Source organism: Equus asinus, chromosome X (genome assembly GCF_041296235.1).
Source record: "Equus asinus isolate D_3611 breed Donkey chromosome X, EquAss-T2T_v2, whole genome shotgun sequence".
Taxonomy (NCBI): domain Eukaryota; kingdom Metazoa; phylum Chordata; class Mammalia; order Perissodactyla; family Equidae; genus Equus; species Equus asinus.
This window is the reverse complement of record NC_091820.1, coordinates 14,479,831-14,492,120: the sequence shown is the minus strand read 5'-3', so window position 1 is coordinate 14,492,120 and position 12,290 is coordinate 14,479,831. Positions and strand designations below refer to the sequence as shown.

Sequence of the window (12,290 nt, the reverse complement as noted above, 5' to 3'; positions counted from 1 at the left end):
TAAGGAAACATAATATAAATTAACTTGATGTAGCTAAGGACAGGAAATTTCTATATGTTTAATGACTCTTTAACAGGTAGATAAGAGCTATTTGTAATGAACTCCTTCATATTTTGAATAAAGCTCTGGATTCTATATTACATGAGATAAAAGTAAGCTCCCTGTTCAGGTCTCTGTTTGTTAGTACTGAACACAATTCCTGATGCTTTGCCGTGTCCCCACTGGTGTGGCTACGTGAAAAGGACGCTATGAAAGCCAGATGGTGGGAGATCCAGGACTTCTCTGGATTGTTTTTCCTGAGAAGGCTGTGAAGTTAATATAGGTCCTGGAGCAGAGTGTTGTCCTTTTAAAAAATTAAAAATGAAGTCTCTGCACAGAAGAATAGGAGGATTTAGGAAAGGGGACCAGCAGTAAGTTCTTGTAATTTCAAAGAAATATCAGCTCTGCCACTTATGACCTGGGGAACTTAGGCAACTTATGTAACTTGTCCGAGCCTCCGTTTCCTCATTTTGAAAATGGGAATAATAATATTTAAATGGAATAATCTAACTGGAAAATTCTTAATAAACTGCTAAACAGATATCAGCTACCATTTCTAGGAGAGGCCTTCATTTCCTGAGAGGATACACATCCTCGAGAAGAAATGTAGTCTCCCCTGTGGGTCAGGATGTGTCTGGGAGCATACTAGAATCCGGTTCTAGAGTCAGATTGCTTGGGGTCATTTTCTAGCTCCAACGTTTAACAGCTGTGTGTGAGCTTGGGAAAATTACATAAGCTCTCTGTGCATGTTTCTTAGAAAACTGGGACAGTAATAGTACCATCCACACTGGGTTGATCTAAGGAGTAAACGGGTTAAGACATATTGTGGCAGCCACTGATAGTTGCCTAACCAATAGCCATTCTCTCTTTCTTCCTTACCAATAAAACCCCAATTTTGTTCTAGGTGGCAATGGGCAAACAAAACTTGATTTGGTAGGATCCCTTGCAGGTAGGGGTAGTCATGTGACTCCCTTCTGGCCAATGAGATATAAGCAGAAATCTACTGGCTGAGGCTCCCAGAAAAGCTATTTTCCTGATAAAAAGACAAGACTCACCGGCATGAGCACTTTCCTCTTTGCCCTTCCCCCATTCTGCCTGGAACCAAGACCCAATGCGTGGAGGAGGAGCAGCCCTCTTGTGCACATTAGGAAGAGAGCAAAAAGATGGAAGATGAGCCTGAGCGATGGATGACAATGTGAAGCTGCTTCTTTCCTGGCTTCACATCATATGAGATAAAAACCAACCTCTCTGTGTTACGTCCCTGCTATTTCACTGACCTTATTACATGCAGCCAAATACATTCTCCAACCAATACACTTGTAAAGTGGTTTGAGTGGTGCCTGGTTCATAGTTAGTAGTCAATAAATGTTAGCTATTATTATTATTATTTGCCCAGCCTTCTGTTCCCTAATCAAGTGGCTGTCAAGTATTCCCCTCAGTGCCTTGCAATAGTACCCCAATTTTCCTTTTGAAATCAACCCCCTCCCTACGCTCAGCCCTGCAGTTTGCATGGGATTCATACCACCCCCGACTCTGAGTCAATTAGCACAGCCTAATTCCCCAGCAACAGTGACTATCCAGGGATAGCACACAACTCAGGCCTAAGGCAGTTAGCACACCCTCTTCTCCCGGCAAAAGAGAGGGTTCAGATGGGCATGTAGCTAAAGACAGGCAATATGAGTGAACCTCGGGGCTCCCGGGAAGAGCACTGGGACATAGTCTCAGTCTTCTCCCCCAAGTGTGGTGCTCTGAGCAAGGCTGTCATCATGAGGAGAGCCAGTGTGGGGGCTGCAATCGATACATGGAGAAGGGCAGACCCAGAGAAGGGCGGGGAAATGGAGCTGGAGATCTCCATCATAAATCTCTGGATGAAATTTTACCTTTGGAATTTTCAAGTCAGATTCATTTGAGACTGGTTTCGCTAACTCAGTTTGGGTTGAATCCTCTGTCACTTGCAACCACAAGGTTCCTTCTGATACTGTTAGATGAAAACAAGAATAATTGAATGTAAGGATTATAGACCTAGAGAGGAACTTTTCAAACTCTGGTCTAGTGCATCTATTTAATGGAATCTATAGTCAAGTACAACATAAATTCATACCCAAATCAGCTTTCCAAAAGAAAAGAACAGCAATAAAATCTACAATGTGCAATTGCGTAAATTCATTCAAATTTCTCTTCCAAAAGAAAAAAACTCAGCCAGTTGAAAGTGTTTTGTTTTCATTTTTTGTAAACACATCCAGGAGAACTCCTTTAAGACTAGATGTGCATCTGGGTTTTAGAATGAATGTTGGACCCAGAGGCAGACACTGGAAACCTATGACTACTACTGAAATAATATTCACAGACAGTTGTCATGGCAGCCTGCTCGCTCTGCACAAAATAGAACCCACTGCATTTTAACAGGATTTAGCAGAGGAAAGCTGCTAGCCTGCAGACAGACTCTAACTGAGTTAAGCTACTAATTGGTTTTGGTTTTATTATTATATAAGGCCTTCAGACTATACGCTAATTGTATCCCAAAAAATCACAAATACTTAAAATCATTAATAAAGGCACATAATGATTTTTGTTTAACACTGGCATCACTCTTGAAATCTTCCCGTCAGACTCTGAGGAACAGCGTGGAGGCGAGTCCTGTGGTGTGCACACTTGAATCCACTTGTAAATCTAAAGAAGACAGTAAGTGTTGAGGAAGTAGAGGGAGTAACCAATTTCATTTCTGTCACCAATTAGCACTGCCTGGATGCTGCTCTCAGATATTTCCTTTTAAGTGGGGCTCTGTAGGAGTGGGGAGTAGCCAAGTTGTTCTGTGCTCAGTTACACAGTCCCAGGGGAGAGACTTTAGAAAGTGGAGGCATCTCAAGACATAAATAAGGGAGGGAGAGACAAAGTGCTTTTCTGTTTCCCTCTTGAGTGGCTATCTCATCCAATCTAAGCTCACTGAATGTGACTGTGGGTGCTTTGGAGATTACAGATAGCTGGTGTTTGAGAGGAAGACCACAGAGGCCATCTCTACTATTAGAAAGGTTTTCACATATCACCCTACTCCCCTCTCCCCTCTGCCTTCCCCTCTTTTGAGTTTCCTCTTTAAGAGAGAGGAGACAGGGTCTAATCCAAATCCAATAGCGTCCTAAATTAGGAAAACCACATCAAGCCATTATCATCCATTAACATCTTCGAACAAATAAGTCCTTTGGGTAAACTAATGTTCTTCAGACTCCTTGACATGGGGCCATGTCATATACTTTTTTTTAAACTCCCACACTGTCCCACACTGTGCTCCTAGACATATGGCCGGCATGTGACATAAACAACTTTAATCAGGGGACAGGAACACAGGGCAGTTCCTCAGTAGCTGGTGGGCAGATTAAAGACATCATCAAAATGGGACAGGAGACAGCTAAGGGCAAGAAATGTGGAAATGTTGAATCAGAGGGATTGTATTTTCTTTCATGTAACTGAAACTCCCACTAAACAATGGTATTAAAAACTAGGGGTTTTGTTTTTCTCATGTAACAAGGAATCTGGAAGTACGAAATCCAGGGCTGGAACCCAGGCACCTTCCTTCTTTCAGCCGAACCATGTAGCTTTCTTCTTCAAAATTGTCAACTCATGGTCACAAGATGGCAGCTTTACATCCAGCATCACATTTGCATTCCAGGCAGAAAGTGAAGGACTGAGGGGAAAATGGGACATACCAGGTGAGTCTACCTCCTTTTAAAGAAATAGCTTTGGAAGCCCGCCTACTTCCATACATCTCATTGGCCAGAATTTTCACACAGTCTCTTCTAGCTGTAAGGGAGCTTGGGAAATCAAGCTGTTTTAGCTGGACACATTGCCAAATCAAACAAAATCAGGCAGTGCAATGTAGAGGTTAAATATAGCCTATGGTGCCAGATGGCCTGGGTGTAAAATGCAGCTCCTTCATTTACTAGCTGTGTGACTTACTCAAGTAACCCAATTATTCTGTGCCTTGGTTTTCTCATGTGTAAATTCAGCAAGATACTAGTACCTTTCTCACAGGGTTCTTGTGAGGATTGAATATGAATAAAGGGTTTAGAATAGTCTCTGATACATAAGTCTTAAACAAGTGTTTATTCTTCTAATTTTTATTATTGAGGAAAAGAAGAATGGATATTAGACAAGCAACTAGCAGTATCTGCCACAGATGTGTCACCCACTCTATAACTTGACCTGTCCTGGTTACCGTGCTACATGGGAGCAACTGCCCTGCAGCATCAAGAACCGCTGGCTCCCAGGAGACAGGGAAACCAAACCCCTGCCCTGCCAGAAGCAGCGATTCCCAGGACCATCAGCTTCTTTCCCCATTTACCGGGAACTGAGGGCAACCAAAACTTCCCAGGGTCTGAGCAGGCCACCACTGCCAGCCACTCTGCTGCTGCCTAGCCATTCTAGACATGAATCATCAGAACTCCACCTGTTGCAAGTGTCCGTAAACCCAATCCCAGCTGGCCTAAGCAAAACTGGAAATGCATCCTCCAAATAACTGAAGAGTCCACGGCTATACTTAAGGCATGACTTGGTCAAGGCCTTAAACGATAGGACCCAGTCACTCTACTTCTCAGCTCTAATCCTTTGCTGTTGGCTCCATTCTCAGGCTTCGGGCAGGTAGCAGACATCTTTCATGCTTTGTGGTCACCCATCACCTTCTCAACAGCCTCCCTATGTTTTGGTAATTCCCCACATTTGCCTCCTGCCTCCCCAAAGGAAAACAAGAAATTTGCTTTTCCAGCCTCTCTCATAGCAAGAGCACAGGTGTGTAACTTAGGCTCTGCCAGAGATCTGAATTGAGAAAACGGCAACACGAGGAGTGGAAGGGTTATGAAAGCCATCTTCTGACAAGATTAGCGGCTGAGGGGTCTACTTTTCAGAGGCAGCAGGGATAGAGCTTCTGGGAGATTCTGCAGAGAGGCTCCATCACTGGTTGGGTCACTAACTCTGCACTCAGAGGGTGCAGCACTGGGTGTCTGTGCTGGTGCAGCCCCACAGTGAGACTGAGACATTATTTCTGGCTTTGGAGTCTCCAAGGCCTTCTCGGAGATCCTGTGAGCCACTGAATATCCTTTAATAAACTCATTTTCTTCATAAACTAGCAGGAATGTTGAATCAGCTTAGGAGACATTATGCTTTGGAAACAAACAACCCAAAATCTTAGTGGCTTATGATAATCCAGGTTTACTCTTCACTCCTGTTCCACGGCCTGCACGGGTCGGCTGCAGTTCTGTAACATGTGGTCCTCCCTCTAAGACTCAGACCAACCTTGCTCTGGGGCACTGCTGCTCTCATAGCAAAGGGGAGACACTGAGGTAGTGAGCCACAAGCCGGCTCTTCACGCTTTTGCTTGGAAGTGATACACATCACCTCTGCCCACATTCAATTGGCCAAAGCAAGTCACTTGGTCAAGCCTATCGGTGGGGCCATGATGTAAAAATCCTCCACGGGGAAGAGCAGTGAATATTTTGGACAAGATAGTGCTGCTATATGCAACTAAGAGCCCCGTCTGACAAAACGCAAGAGGAAGCTGGCAGCAGAACCTCCAGCCTCTGGATTGTCTCACGTTTAAGTCCAGGGTGAACAAGGAAATGTCTCTTCTCGGGAATTCAAGCAAAAGCCCCAGGATTAACTCTGGTTGGGACTGACTGACCTGGCTTCAGTCATTGCCAACCCTGCACAGACACATTCAAGGCATATTTATTGAGCACGTACTGTGGACTATAGTAGTGAACAAAACCAAATCCGTGCCTTCTGGAACTTTCATCCTAGTCGAGGATAGTGGGGACATGCAATCAACAAAATAGCTAAATATCTAGAAAATTAGATGGTGATAAGAGCTATAGAGAAAAATAAAGCAGGAAAGGGGGATACTGAATTTCCAGGGTGAAGGGAAAAAGAAAATAGCAACGTTAAATAGGGCAGTAAGGAAAGACCTCAATGAGAAGATATTTGAGCAAGGTAAGAGAGCAAAGGGTGACCTAGGGAAAGAGCATTCAAGGCTGAGAGAACAGTAGGTGCAAAGGCCCTGAGGCAGAAGAGGCCTACTGTGTTTGAAGAACAGCAAGCAGGCAAGTGTGGCCCGAGGAGAGTAAAAGAAAAGGCATACTAATAGGATATATGATCAGAGAGGTAACGGATAGGTCAGATCAGGTAGGGCCTTGCAGGCCACTGTAAGGCTGTGGCTTTCATTCTAGTTAAGGTGAGGAGCTACTGATGGGTTTTGAGCAGAGGAGTGATAAGATCTAACTTGGGTTTTAAAAGAATCACCCTGGCTACTGTATGGAGAACAGTCTGTAAGGAGAAAAAGGCAGAAGCTAGGAGGCCAGGATACGAGGTTCTTGGTAATGATCTAGGCAAAAAGGGACTGTGGCGTTGATTAGTATGTAACAGGAGAGATGGTAGAAAGCAATCAGATTCTAGGTCGATCTTGAAGGTGAAACCAATAGGATTTGCCAGTGAGATCAGAATTGGGGTGTGAGAAAAAGAAGAATCAAGTATGATTCTAAATATTAGGCCTAAATAATTAGAAAGATGGAGTTGCCCTTATCTGAGACAAGGAAGACTGAGACAGGACCAGATTTAGAGGGTGGAGCTCAGAAGCTTACAGACATAACAGGTTTGAATGCCTGTTAGATATCTAAATGGAAATGTTGAGTAGGTAGATCTGGAGTTTAGGAGAAAAGTCTGGACTAGAGATATAAATTTGGAAGTCATCTAGGTTACAGATAATATTTAAAGCCATTAGACTGAATGAGGTCGCCAAGGTGGTGAGAATGAATAGAGAAGTCCAAGAACCAAGGCCTGAGGTCCACCCATGTTCAGAGGTCAAAGAGATGAGCATCCAGCAAAGGTGACTAAGAAAGAGCAACCAGTGAGGTACGGAACAAAACTCAGGAGAGGATGGTATCCTAAAGCCAGGAGGGGAAAGGGCTTCCAACAGGAGGAGAAGACTTGGAGAGAGCGCCTACAGACAAATCTTTCTAAGAGTTTTGCTCTAAGGAGAGCAGAGAAATGGAAGTAGCTAGAGGTGGAAATGCAATTAAGAGATTTTTTTTTTAATAATGAGAGAAATTACAGCATGTTGGTACGCTGATCAGAACAATCTAATGGAGGAGTTAAATAACGATGTAGTTGAAAGAGGGGAGAATTGCTGGGGTGATTTCCTTGAGTAGGAGAGAGCAAGTAGAGGGCAGGTTTTTGAGAGGGATGCAGACCATTCATCTAGGGCAGGATTTCTCAGCCATGACACTACTGACATGTGGAACCAGGTCATTTTTTGTCGGGGGGGCTGTCCTGTGCATTGCAGGATCTTTCACTGCATCCTTGGTCTCTACCCACTGGATGCCCGTAGCACACCAACCCCTCGCCCCCGAGTCATGACAACCAAAAGTGTCTGAAGACATTGCCAAATAGCCCACAAGATTTTGCTCCCCCTCCCCCCAGGGGGTATTCTGAGTTGTCATGACTTGGGGAGGGGTGCTATGGGTATCTAGTAAGTAGAGGCCAGGGATGCTCTGAAACATTCTATAACACATAGGGCAGCTGCCCATGACAAAGAGTTTCCCAGTCTGAAATGTCAACAGGGCTGTGGTCAAGAAGCCCTGATCTGGAGGAAGAGCCCCGGCCTAGATCTATGAGGGCACACATGCAGGTGGGTGGGCAGGTGTGGCGGGTTCTTGTGGACGTTCTCTTCTGATTGCTTCCATTTTGTCACTGAAATAAGGAAGCAAGTTCATCAGCTGTAAGTGAGGTTGGGGAAGGAGGTACAGGAAGCTTAGGGAGAGAAGATATGAAACTGCCCTTTAGGAGAGATGGAGAATGAATGGACAGGGAAGGGGACACATTCTGGGCCACGTTAAGGGTTCACTTGAGGTAAGTAGTCAAGAAGTGAATGTGAAACCAGTTGGCCTGGATGTGTCTTCTTCTTGGGGCCATATTCAGGGACCGAGTAGGGAGAAAGCTGGATTTAACAGATTGTGCTTTTGCCAATAAATACAAGCAACAAAGGGGCAAACAAGTGATAAAAATGACCACAGAACTTGAGTGGGCAAGAAGACAGAGGGATGTAAGCGAGTATGAAAAGGTAGGCGGGCAGAAAGCAACAAATATCCATTCCAATAGGCTAGTTTCAAATGTTTTGAACATGAAGAGCTACAAAAAGGGGGAAAATAAGGTGAGCTCTCTCATACTAAGGTAATGACTCACTTTTCTTAGTAAATACTTGAGTATTCACGGAAAGACAGAGCACAATGATTTCTAAATGAAATGAAGTGAAATGAGCTTCCTAAGTCAGCTTGGTGTTTGGGGCTGTGGTTTCTTTGGTTGCGTTACTCTCCCCCATGAAGCCTAACACTGAGGAAGCCACACTCAACATGTGAGAAATCAGAGGACTCAAAAAGTTTGAAGTGACTTCTGTGTTTAACTATTAGTTCGTTTATGTATTTGTCTTTTAGTTGTTGAGCTGCTTATGGGCATACCTGGGGTTGACAGGCCTCACCAATCTGACTGAAGAGACTGAAGTGCCAGCCACAACTGTGGCCATCTGAGGCACTATCCATGACGCTGGTGGTTTCAAGGTGAAAGTCATCAACAGTTGCTGCCAGCAGGCTCTTGGTTCCCACTTTTGAGGATTTCATTTAAAAATTACAGAAGGTAAAAAATAAAAGGTATCCATCTCCTCCCTGGCTTGCATACGAAATATCACCAGAGACCAATGGCACTCTTACGGCCACAACATGTAGCCTTTAGGAACACGGGCCTCCCGAAATCGCTCAGCTATCAGGAGACTGTGGATGAGCCCAGCCTGGCCACTCACCTGTGGAATGGTCGCAGGCAAGGCATTCAAACTCTTCAGCTTCAACTTCTTCAGCTGAAAAATGGAGATAGTAATACTTACCACGGCTTCCTCAGAGGAATGTATGTGAAAGTGCTTTGTAAACCATGTTGCACTTTACTAATAACAGAGATTCTGACTACCCCTTAAGGGCAGCAGGAGAGTGGAAGAAGAGTCTCCCTCCTTGTCAGAATGGAGAAATGCAACAAGAGTTGTCCACTAAAGGCAGAAACCTGTGTTGCGCGCATCAGAGATGCCCCAGCTTCTTTTCTACATGGAGTGTACGTGTGGGAACTCGGCCAAAGCTTGCAGTTGGTGAACCCACCCTTATACCAAGGGAGACACTGCTGGAGGGAGAGCAAAGCACTCTCTAGAGACAAACCAAAACACAACTGGTGAGTGCAAGTCCAGGCCCGATTCCTGGCAGCCCTGTTTTGAACTGACAGGGGTTTGGGAACAGGTGAGATATATGTATTACTGGGCATCCCGGCAGTCATTAGAACTCATTGACTAGCAGAAACATGGAGCTTTCATGAATTCATCCTCCGGTTAGTGGCTGTCCACTCATGGTCATCTCATGGCTCATAATCTAAGCATCAAGTGCTCAAGAGGCCTCTGGAAATGTATCAACAAAAAGGCATTCTGGAGGCCCCATGATGAATATTACAGGGAGCTAACCAGGACTAGGAAATCTGGTACTAGAGAACCCAAGCACTAGCTGCAGGCCTGCCTCTAACTATTTCTGTGGAAGAACTTACATGGCAGATAACTGTCTCCATTTTCCCACCAGGAAAGCAGGGATAACATTTAGACCCAGAGGACAAAGTGGGGGCGTCTAGTCCAATCCTCACACATTTCACAAAGGAGGACACTGAGGCTTGGGAGGAGAACTGACTAGTTCAAGAGTCCATAGCTGGTGAGTGGCCAAGACAGGATTAGAATCCAGATCGTGCCCCTCAGATTAGAGCACCTCTCACCCACCTGTTTCTTCCAAGGGCTTTCCCAGGAAGACAGGAGTTGGCTGAAGGGGTTGCTTTCATAGAATCAAGCGTCATGTATCCACCAAGACGTCAGGGAGAAGGCCAGCCACAGCCTCCAGCCATGTCCAACTCAGCACTTAAAGATGACCCCCAAATGGTTTTAAGCGGGTTTTCAAGCTTGAGGATGGCGAGCAATCCGAGGATGGCGACGAAGATCCATCCAGAAGCACTGGGGAGGGCAAAGAGCAGACAAGGTGAACCAAGAAGCGGGACCATACGGGAGCCCTTTGTCCTGGAGGGTCCCAGCACCTTATGGGGATCACAGTCCTGGAAGCCCCGCGGCAGGTTCGCCGGCCTCGCACAGGGTGCGCTGGATCTAATGCTCTGCTGTCACCGTCGTGGAATTCGTAATGACTTATGAACAAGGGACCTGGCATTTTCACGTTGCACTGGGCCCCTCAAATCTTGCGGGCAGTCCTGCTTCATACCCTCTCCCCAGCCACAAAGTGGTGGCCTGTCTACACCGCCGCGCCAATCCCACCCAGCCCCAGACAAAGCAGAGCGAACAAAAGCCAGGGAAGTTTTCGCCCCTCTCCGCGTGGAAGACTGTGGTGGAAAGGGCCAGGGGCGCATTAGGAGCCGACATCCTCGGGCCAGAGGCCGACCGAGGAGCGGCCTTTTCCAACCCTGCAAAATAAATGCCCCCCAGCACACCCCCGAACCCCGCCCTGCCCGAAGCTTGGCTCCCAGTGGGGCTCCCGTCCGCCCTGCTCCGGACTCGAGGTCTCCAACGTGCCCGAAGCGACTCGGGGTGTCCGTGGGGAACACGGGAAAGCGCGGGTCCCTCCCAAGCTGAGGGAAGCTGCCAGAAGGGGCCTTGGCCCGAGCATGGTCCGTTTGCGCCCGCCGGGCCGGCCTCGCCGACGCCCCGGCTGAGGGCAAGTTTGGGGACAGGAGACGAACGCGACGGCTCTCCCGGCCAGAAGGGTAAGCCTGGCCCTGGCCTCGCGGGTCGCAGTGGCGACGACCCCGGCGGACAAGGAGGGCGAAGCGCGCGCAGAGAGAAGCCGCAGCCCTTCACCTGGCCGGGAGCACTGATCTCGCGGGAGGGGCGAGGCCGCGGCGGGGGCGGGGCCGCGGCGGAGGCGCTCTTTCTGATGTCATACTATGAATAAACTAATGAGGGGGCTGGCTGGCGGGAAGGTTCCATAGTGTAGTGGTTATCACGTCTGCTTTACACGCAGAAGGTCCTGGGTTCGAGCCCCAGTGGAACCATAGCTAGGAAGCTGCTTTTTGATTTTTAATAACCATTCACTGCTTGGGTAGAAAGATGGAATGCCAAGACGAGGTGGTTCTCTTTCTCCTTATACTTTATTTATTTATTTTTCTATTTTGGGGCATGTTTTTATCACAAGCATAATGACAGATACCCTCTCCCATCCCCGCCGCCATCGCCCGACCTGAGAAACAGCACAGGTGGGGGCCCGGCCGGGTCGTAGTTCTGAGGACGCCCCCGCTCCACCCGGGCCCTTCCCCCGCTTCTCCTCCGGTGCTCTGCGGCGGCCTCGGAGAATAGGGCGCTCGTGGGAGGCAAGAACCCCCTGCGCTGCCCCCCAAAGCCTCCTGCTGAAATATGCCAAACAGAGCAACTCTTTGACCGCAGTTGAATTATTAAACGTTTATTATCATCATCATCATCATCATTATTAAAGGTTTTTCACTAAATTCTAAAATGCAGAGCAGGGGGAAAAAATAGTCCTTTTCCTTTTAATAGAGCAGCGGAGTTTGTTGAGTAGACCTTCGTGTGTTCAATGCAGACACCATACACAGTATAGAATAAATGTCAGTCTTGTAGATACCCAATAAACGCAGACTGAACGACTGAACGTTATCCTAGTTCCTTTTTGTTTCTCTTCACTAGTTCATTACAGTTTCGTTTGGGGGGGTTATTATTATCTTCTTAACATTGGCCTGTTTCATCTTTGACAAGAGGAACGAAGGAAAGGTGTCTGGGACCCTGGGGGCTGAGGTGGGATAGTGGTGGCCAAGAACTAAAAAGGGAGGGGAAACTATTTTTCTCTGCATTTTTCCACATAGTTTTGCTCATACAGTGTGGACAATTGCATCCTTTTCTAATTCAAGTATAACACGTGATTGCTACTGTTATTACAATCACTTCATTAACTTGATTCTTTTTTTTACCATCTTAACCATTATTAAGTGTATGGTTCAGTAATGTTAAGTACATTCACATTGTTGTGAAAAAGATCTCCAGAACTTTTTCATCTTGCAAAACTGAAACTCTATACTCATTAAACATCTGCTCTTTCCCCCATCAACTTTATTATTAATGGCTGTACAATAATAATAGCTAATTATGTCAAGCACTGTTATAAGTATTATATATATATATCATCCTA

General features: G+C 46.3%; 1 protein-coding gene and 1 non-coding gene across 5 annotated transcripts in view; one reads left to right on the top strand and one right to left on the bottom strand.

The window, feature by feature from the left end:
* Positions 1-10,972, bottom strand: part of PPEF1 (protein phosphatase with EF-hand domain 1) — a 130,431-nt gene extending 119,459 nt beyond the window's left edge. For 2 of the 4 annotated variants that reach the window (XM_070502428.1, XM_044763751.2), the window contains exons 1-4: positions 10,952-10,972; positions 9,872-10,099; positions 8,873-8,926; positions 1,920-2,017 (exon numbers count right to left, since the gene is read on the bottom strand). The gene's annotated coding sequence lies outside the window, so the exon portion shown is untranslated. Of the gene's footprint in view, positions 1-1,919; positions 2,018-8,872; positions 8,927-9,871; positions 10,192-10,951 lie in introns of those variants that run through there. The other 2 variants (XM_044763755.2, XM_070502429.1) reach the window with 1 other exon arrangement.
* Positions 10,973-11,072: 100 nt separating this feature from the next.
* Positions 11,073-11,145, top strand: TRNAV-UAC (transfer RNA valine (anticodon UAC)). Its single transcript has one exon. It is a non-coding gene; the product is annotated as a tRNA-Val (tRNA).
* The last annotated feature ends 1,145 nt before the right edge of the window (positions 11,146-12,290 follow it).